At 33.7% G+C, this 8,697-nt stretch overlaps 1 non-coding gene across 1 annotated transcript; it reads left to right on the forward strand.

Annotated features, from left to right (window-relative positions):
- Positions 1-694: 694 nt before the first annotated feature.
- Positions 695-2,157, forward strand: LOC111991634 (uncharacterized protein At3g28850). The gene has a single exon (XR_010631501.1). It is a non-coding gene; the product is annotated as an uncharacterized protein At3g28850 (transcript).
- Positions 2,158-8,697: the final 6,540 nt, after the last annotated feature.

Below are 8,697 nucleotides of genomic sequence, written 5' to 3' on the forward strand. Positions count from 1 at the left end.
GATCTGAGCAAATTAAGTATGGTTTGCAAGTATTCATAGGTACAAAAATCGAAACAGGAAAAGATCTTTTGCATTCTTTCCGCAAAATATACATGAATGTTGGTTATTTCATATTTTCCACAAATGCCAATCAAGGTTTTAATGTTTTATATTTTCTTGCTCCAACTCTGTTCCATCTTTTTTGAGAAATTTTTTTTTTCATCTGAGTATGACATACCAGCCAATTTTTTCAACCGTATTTAATTCTTGGAACTTTCCGAAAATGTAAGTATTATTAGAAAGAAAAAGAACACATTCTTTGAAGCATTAACCAAAAACACCATAAATTCAAATCTTTCCAATCTAATAAGTAATAATAATGCCCCAAGAAGCAATTGTTGATTTCATCAAACAGATCCTTATAACAACATTGATTTCATCGACTCCCCCACCCCCACATCCAACCCATCTTGAAAGCTCCTTTTCACCAGCACACTATTCTCACTCTCTCTCTCTCTCTCACTTTCCTCCAATCCTTCCCTCCATGTCTCCAAAAGCAGTCCCATCGCTCTCTCTCTCTGGAGATCTCTTCTCTTCCTAACAGCAATCAAAAAATTCCCACAAAAAGGCCTTTTTCCAATTTCCAGAAGAGCACACTCCTAAAACCAAACAAAACCATCCCCTCAAAACAAAAAGCCTCTCAAAGGAGACACAAACCAAAAACCAAACCAAAAAGTTTTGAGAGAGAGAGAGAGAAAAGGCAAAACACACTTTTTTGGAGTTTTGAGTTTGAGTTGACCACTTTATCTCCTTTTCTCTCAATCACTCATTCTTTCATTCATGGGTTGCTCTTCTTCAAAACCAACACCCATTTCACAGCAGAACTCCCATCATCTAACCCTTCACCATCATCATCAACATCTTCTGCCTCAGCTTCACAATCACGCTCACACTCTTCAAATTCATCACCACCAGTCCCAGAGCTGTCTCTCTCCCAACCTCACTTGTCCACCACCACCTCTCAGAAAAGGTGACACCCGCCACCTTGTTTCTCTCACCTCCACTACCTATGGTTCTCTCTCCACATTGACCCCCCTAAACCCATCAAAATCCTACCTTTAAAACTCCAATCCCACAACCAGACCCAAATGCAAACCCAAACCCAGAAGAACAGCACTCACTGTCCCCTGTCTCTGTAATCAACACCTGGGAACTCATGGATGGTCTCGAAGACGACGGTGAACTTCCCAGTTCTTCAATTTTCGACCACCCAATTGTGATACAGAAAAACCCAGTTCGTGCAGTTACCTAGCTCTGATGGGTCAGTGCCAAAACTGTTTGATTTAATTGAATCTACGAAAAAATCTGAACTTTTGTCTCAGAAGTCATCGCCTTCAGTGAAACCACTTTGGCAGCATTTGTCTGAGGAAGCTCTGCTGTCTAAAATGGACCCCAATGTGGTTTCTAGCTATAGGCGTGCATTGTCATCCAGGCAATTGAATTATACTACTTCCACTAAAGGTATAGCAAGATCGTTGGGGTCGAGTCCCATGACTGGTAGTTATTCATTTTCCAATAGTTGGTATAGTTTGCCTGGCTGTGAAGATAAGGTTGTGATTTACTTTACAAGTTTGAGAGGAATTAGAAAGACTATGAGGATTGTTGTTCGGTTAGGATGATATTTAGGAGCTTTAGAGTGCCGGTAGATGAGAGGGACATATCAATGGATGCAGAGTATAGAAAGGAGTTGCAAAGGGCTCTTGGAGGGAAAGCAATGAGCTTGCCACAGTATTTATTAGGGGGAAGTATGTTGGGGGTGCAGAGGAGGTTAAGCAACTCAATGAAGTTGGAGAATTGTCTAATCTTTTGGAAGGGTTCCTATGAGGGATCCCGGGTCTGTATGCGTGGGGTGTGGAGATGCGAGGTTGTGCCTTGTCCAAATTGCAATGGCAGTCGGAAGGTTTTGAAGAGGAGGAAGGAGAGTTGAAAAGGTGCCCAGATTGCAACGAGAACGGGTTGATACGGTGCCCAGGTTGTTGCTGCTCATGAATGTGTATGGATGCCAATAAGTGATGCATATATTGTTAGGATTATGTTTTGAGATTCTATAAAATGTTACTATTTGTAGTGCTACCACTAGATTGCCATGAATTAATATATGTTAAGGTTTTGCTTTGAGATTTTTTTCTTTTATTTTCATCTGTCTATATTATTATGCTTTTGTTTTCATCGTTAATGCTCTTTCTGAACAATATTAAATAAAACCTGGCATTTTTGCTTTAAAATTTAATTATCCATTGGTTGAGTAACTTGAGTTTGTGAAACTTTTGTCTGTATATTTTAAGGTCTTTGTGGTTGTATCTTTATCTTTATGGGAGCAGAAATTGTATTCTGTTTATTTGATTGTTACACTCTTGATTGGAATTATTAAGTGGGCTATATTAAAAATGGCTCTTTCATGCTGCATTTTGCACTTTGGTAATTTTGTTGCTAAACTCAGAAGGTTCTTCATTATCCATTGAAGTTATAGTAAAGACTGTTGAAGCATTCCTAAATATCATAGACAGGACATAATAACTAATAAGTTTAGAAGAGGCCAAACTTATGAAAGTTTTCAAGAGTGTCTCCCCATGTGCATTGCTGAAAGCTTTCCTTATTTATATATACATTCAATCTATTATGAACGGTGAACACCCAACAAGTGTGTGCGGTTGTGTTGTTGGGTTTTGTGAAGCCTAGTTATGTTTGATCCAGTTGACGACCGACCTCACCGAATAATGTTGCGTGGTTTTTAATAGGAGATTTTCTGAGGCTTAGTCCATGGAGCGGAGGCTTTCTTGTGCGCGGATATAAAAACGTTTTTGGTGATTAGGGTTTTGGTTTTGTTGTTGTTTTGAGAGAGAGAAATACTGTAGCGCAATTTGTATTTTTATCTACTAGGTCGGAATTTCGGTTGAATTCGCTGACAATTGTTTCTACTACAGTGTTCAGTGCATTTGTCTCTGCACATACTTTAGAGCTTATATAATGCAATGGCAATAATTGTCAGAGCACTATTGATTCATCAAACTCATTCTGAGCATGAAGTCTTCATTTTGACTTTTCCCTTTAGCATTTAACCAACCTTTTATTCCTTAGATTTATCCTAGTAATCATCTAGTGTGAAACAAAGGGACTAATAGTCAATTACTTAAAAAGAGTTCCAAATAACTGATTAGCAAAAGATAAATAAATAGTCATGCTTTCATTGTTCACTTTTCTTGACCTTAAATTATATTATACAGGCAAAGGTTGGATACTCACTTTTCATGGCTTTCATTGCTCAGTTTTGCATAGTCTGTCTTTATGTTTGTTTATATGTGAAAGATTCGTGTAATTTTTGTGATTGATTTTATGGTCCCGGCTGTACCCGTATACTTGGGCGATTCTCTTTTTTGATATCAATAAGAATTGCATTACTTGTCAAAAAAGAAGGTGGATTTTATACTGTGTTGCTGTGAAATGTCAAGTTATTAATCATTATAACATGTAAAGAATTCAAGCGGCAATTGTCTGTGTCTCTTGCATTTAACATTTCCAAGTATCCTATTCTTGGTTGTATTTGACCCCAAAGCCAAAGGACCATGTGCTCTTGGAAATTCAGTTGCCTACCATGTGCTGTCATGTTAATTTTCTGCGTTTGGTAGAGAGGTAGGTGTTAAGTAGTCATAGCCAAACCAAAAGCAAACTTTTTGGCACAGCTGGAAACCTTGATTTTCTTTGGAACTGGCAGTGATTTAATTTTTTAGTTGTATAATGGGGAAAAAGAGCTACTTTTTTTTGTGTATGTATTAGCTGTACCATAATATCTGGTTTAGAATAAATTTTTGCAATGAAAACCTTAGCTAAACCAATTCTTCATTTCTAATATGCCCCCATTGCAAAATAATCTGGATTAACTTTCCATGGGTTTTGAAATTTGAAGACTTAAAACCCGACTGATTCAAAAGACAGGATTCAACTCTTGCTAAATGCCAACAACAGGTTTGGCCTCTTGGACGAAGAAGCAAGCAACCTTCTTCTATTCTCAGCTGTATTTTGTGATTAAATCTGGATTCTTAGAATTAAATTTTGGAAGGAGAACATTTGGAACTCTCAGAAGACTTGTCTTTAGCAGCAGATATCTTGGAAGCTTACTTCTTCCATTTTTAAGCTTGAAACGTGGGACCCAACACCATGATAAAATATAAAGAAGAAAAATTGATTTATGAAAGTTTAATTCCTAAATCACTTCCGAATGATTAAAAAAAAAAAAAAAAATTTCCCCACAATTTCGGCAATGGTATTGCCGAAATTGTGGGCCACAAATTAAAAAAAAAAAAAAAATTTCCCCACAATTTCGGTAATGGTATTGCCGAAATTGTGGGATTTTTTTTTGCACATTCCGGGCAGATTGGGCAGAGGAATTACGGCAATACCATTGCCGTAATTCAAGTTTTTCTCTCTCCTCCACTTTTCTCATTCTCTCTCCTCATTTTTCTTGAATTTCGGCAACGCTGTTGCCGAAATTCAACCTCTCTCCTCATTTTACCAAAAAACTTCAAACAGTACCTATAATGCAAAAATGTTTTAATTTTGGCAATATTTAGCCAAAAGACTCTGAAACGTGGGACCCAACACCATGATAAAATAGTAAAGAAGAAAAATTGATTTATGAAAGTTTAATTCCTAAATCACTTCCGAATGGTATACTTCTAGCATGCGGCTGCAGAAAAGCCTCATAGCAATAATTATCTCATCTATCCAATACATATATCAAATTCATTAATAAATCAATCAAATACATTAATCCCCGCTTTGGGGCCTCCTCAAAACTAATACGTGGGATTTACATGCTATAAGAGGAAGGATGTGAACTTGTCATACATGAAATACCTTCTTCCTGCTTTAGGCTGCCTTGCCGCCTCAAAATCAGTTTCGACATGGCAAGGCACCATGCCAGAATCATACCGCCGCAAAATCAATTTTGACACAGCAAGGCAATATGCCAGAATCATGTCATGTAGCGGCGATCTGCAGAAATCATGGGGACATAGTGAATAGTTGGATTGATAAAGATCTCCCAGGTGATCCTATCTGGGCTGAAGGCTGAGGCAAGAGTAGCCTTAATGGATGTTAAATTGAATTTGCCAGCCTAAGCTATATCCCTGGAAGGAGATGCAGTCCGCATCATTAACCCAGTTCAAAGCACCAATTGCAAATCAGATCAACTAATAGCTCCAATTATAACACCAATTGAATGCGAAGTCCATGACCTACTAGCTCCTCATTTACTATGGTTTGTTATCAATATTATTGCAGCTTTTAAAAGGATAACGAAAAACGAATTGTGATTCATATGGCCTGTGTAACAAACCGTTTAATCCGACAAAACCACTCAATTCATTCCGCTCCGCACTGCCCTCATATGGATATGATATTTATTTTCAAATGGGTTGGAAAGGTTCAACTATTAAAGTGGCTGATGAATTTTTTTTTTTTAATCGCGAAAACTCAACCCAACTACCTATATATGTGTGTGTATATATATCCATCTATTTTTAGTCTTTATCTCATATCAAATTTAAAGTGTATTTTTAAAAAAAATTACTCCATGATTTATACATGTCAATATGAAAAATGTGATACTTTTTCAACTTATTTATAAACATATGTAATGACATGGATATGGTAAGAAACTAAGCATAGCATTTTTTTTTTTTTTTTTAAATTTTTTGGAGAAAAAGTTAGAAAGTACTCATACCTTAAGATGCAAGTATTTTGATTTAGGAGAAAGTTGACACTTCTTATGATTTTCTTTAATAATTTATATTTTTGTTGCAAGTTCTTCAATGGTTTATAAGATTTAGAGAAAATAATTTTTAATTTTTATTTGCATATGGTAAAATAAAATTTGAAGTGTACGCTTTGCTTATTTTGCTATAAAATGTTTTATTGAATACCTTTTACACTTGTAATCAACTTTGATAAAATATTTTCAGGTTTTCGGTGCGATATGTAAAATTTGTTAAGCATAAACCACCAAAATTAATGACTAAGCCCCTAGAGCTGCTAGCATCAACTTTTGTCACTGAAGACTTAGACATCTAGCCACTAGATATATTTTTTTAGGGGGGTGGGGTGGTAGGGGAGAGAGCCACTATGTGTTTTTATAAATTTTTTTACCTTTTCTTTTTATGTTAAAATGTTTTGCAAAAAAAATTTATGATCAACATAAAACATTTTCAAATTTAACCATATTATACAATGAAATAAATACAGTAAAATGTTGCAAAAATGTCTTCTGTAGAGCTTTTTTTTTCTTCAGTGAATAAATAGACCATAATTAGTATATAATACATAACTAAAACTAACCTGTCTAATTTGCCCAAGCAAACTTTCAATTTAGCCACCATTTTCATAGGTTGATGGGTCGGCTATGGTTTGAAAATTTCCAACTTACCAATGGTGAATTAGTTAAAAAAAAAAAATTCAAAAGAAAAATAGCCAATTAATTCATTACGAAAAAAAATGTTGTTGAAATATATTTATATGATCCTAGTCTTTTTTTTTTTCTTTTTTAATTTGGGTTCATTCTTTGAGTGTTTTGCTCACAAGTAAGAAAGACTTGTTACCGCTGGATTTTTTTTTTTTTTTTGGGTTGTTGTTGTTGAGAATCACTTGAAAAATCTAGGAATACAAAAATGGTATGTTGGGTTGATCCAACAAAGAAAGGCGTGTGAGAGTGCTCTTCAGTACTTAAATAATTTTATTAGCTAAAAATTGAACAAAACAAAACCAACGAACATTTTTACAAGTACTCATTTTCCTTCCATGGTAGTATCATGACTCACCTGTACCAAACCACTGAATAATTGACTGTTTTATATTTCATCAAAAAAAATAATAATAATAATTGTTTTATAAGACATGACCTATATAATATTTTCATATCTTTACAACAAATTCTAAGTAGTAAGTTATAATAATATTATTTTGAATTTAAAAAATTAATTTCTTGACTATTAGTAATAAGTTATAACAATTTGCTATTTAAATTTTTTTTATAAAAATATTGTGAAGGTGAAATTTTTCTTGTTTTATTTATTTAATAAATCGGACCAATTAACACAAAAGTAGAATGAATGGGTGAAGCCCACCAAAGATCAATCCAGTTGGTGGGCCGGTCATTTTGAGAGTGGACATCAGTGAGGCAGTTGATGTACATGTACCGCTTGATCCAATCCAGCTATGTTGACTTGAGTATATGTGACGCGCTATATTGCGCGTGGACTTCGATGAAAGCAGAGACAGAAATATAAGACAAAGTCCAAAACCCAAGAAAGTGAAAGTTAACGCACGCACCACGAGCAGTTAGTGTTACGGTCAGTAAAACCTTTGCCTGAAACAATTTCATAAACTTTTTTACATGACCTAACTAACTGGTTTTACCGTCATAATTAAAAAATAAAAATAAAAATAAAAAAACTAGTTTACCCAGTGTACAGAGTCTCTCTCATTGGCCAATACTATACGGCAATACTCCCTTTAATTTTCAGACACCAAGAAATCCCTGAACTCCATTTTACTTTTTCAGTTACAAACTGAAACGGTAGATTCGAAACATAAAAGGAAAAGTCAGTTTGTGACTTTGCAGACCAGAGCTCCAATGAGACTCTTTATGAATTATGATTGGAGGTTTTTTTTTTTTTTTTTTTTTTGGTGCTAAAATTCTAAATTTTTTTTTTTTTTTTTTTTTTTGGTGCTAAAATTCTAAAGTATGGCCTTTGCCCCATTTTTCAATATCTATATTTTTTATTTGACAATAAAAATTTTTATTAGCTGAGTTAGCTAAAATTTATTTCATAATTGAATTTTAGTTAATTCATTAAGTTTATAAATTAAATTCAAACACATAACTGTATTATTTTTAATACCATTGAAAAATATAAATTAGAATAGGACTCTAACAAAATGGAACTGACGGATTATAATATTTGTTAGAATAAAAATTATTACTATTTTAAAAAAAAGAAATAGAGCATTTGTTTAGTCATCCTCTGCCCTATTCCACACGAAAAATTATTGTATACTCTGAGAGTACTATAAATGTATATTTCTCCTCTCTCATATAAATTATGAGTCTTATTAAGAATTTAATTAGTGAGATCTATAATTTTATGAGAGGAATGTACTCTAAGAGTATTGTATAATTACCCTTTCACATGCTGTTTTATTACATAAAATAATATATTTTTATGTGGCTCTAAGATGCTGGTTAAAGATTTTGAATATAAGAATTCTTAGTTAAAAGTTACTATAACTTTTACTACACTTAAAAAAATAATAATAATACTACAAAATTTTCACACACGTCTTATGATATATTGTAGTAATCTTTGTGTTCGTTTCGAATAGGTCAAAATTTTCAACTTATTTGTAATTTTAGATAACTTTTGCTATTATTTATGAGTTTCATTACACTTTTTGATACTATTTATGAATCACATTGTACTATTTAGCTTATTTTTCAAATTTTTTTATACTTTCAGTAAGAAGTTTTTAATTTTAACTAAATAAATTGTTTTCAAATTGATCATTTGTTATTAAATAAAAAAAATATTAGAGCTCATGATAAGGTTGGTGGGCTTGCCCTCATTGTAGTTTTTTCCTCCAAAGTAAACTGTGGTTATAGATTAG

Source organism: Quercus suber, unplaced genomic scaffold, assembly GCF_002906115.3.
Source record: "Quercus suber isolate HL8 unplaced genomic scaffold, Cork oak 2.0 scaffold_218, whole genome shotgun sequence".
NCBI classification, from domain to species: Eukaryota; Viridiplantae; Streptophyta; class Magnoliopsida; order Fagales; family Fagaceae; genus Quercus; species Quercus suber.